Genomic DNA, 496 nt, shown 5'->3' with positions numbered 1-496 from the left:
CCCCCGCCCACTGCAGGAGGGAGAAGTCACGCTGGTGAACGCGATCTCCTCCACGAATCGCTGCAGGGGACGTGGCGGAGGCAGCATGGCACACGGGGGGTCCCACGGCAGGAGGCAGCGCGGCCGGAAGTCTGCTTCTCCTAACTCAGGCCAAGTGCACGCAAAGGGCTTATGTAACTGAGCGGGGGTCTTCAAATGCCCACCCCTCTGCTCAGGCTCCCTCGTGCTCTGTTCCTTCCTTTACCTACTTCTGGGCAGGATTTGGGCCCCATCTGTGAGGACCTGTCGGTCCAGTGCACGCAAGGAGGTCCCGCACTTGGGGAGACACGCCGGGTGCTTGCTGAGGCCAGCGTAGTGGGAACCGCGGCCACCCCACATCCCGAGGACGGGTGACCCTCAGAGGGAACAGCTTGCAAGACGCCCTCAATGACTTATGGCAGATGTTCTCGCCTTAGACAACACCCAGCAGATGGCAGGAAACGGGAGACACGGCAAA

Source organism: Meles meles, chromosome 21 (genome assembly GCF_922984935.1).
Source record: "Meles meles chromosome 21, mMelMel3.1 paternal haplotype, whole genome shotgun sequence".
Lineage (NCBI taxonomy): Eukaryota > Metazoa > Chordata > Mammalia > Carnivora > Mustelidae > Meles > Meles meles.
The sequence above is the reverse complement of the archived record's forward strand: the minus strand, read 5'-3'. Positions refer to the sequence as shown.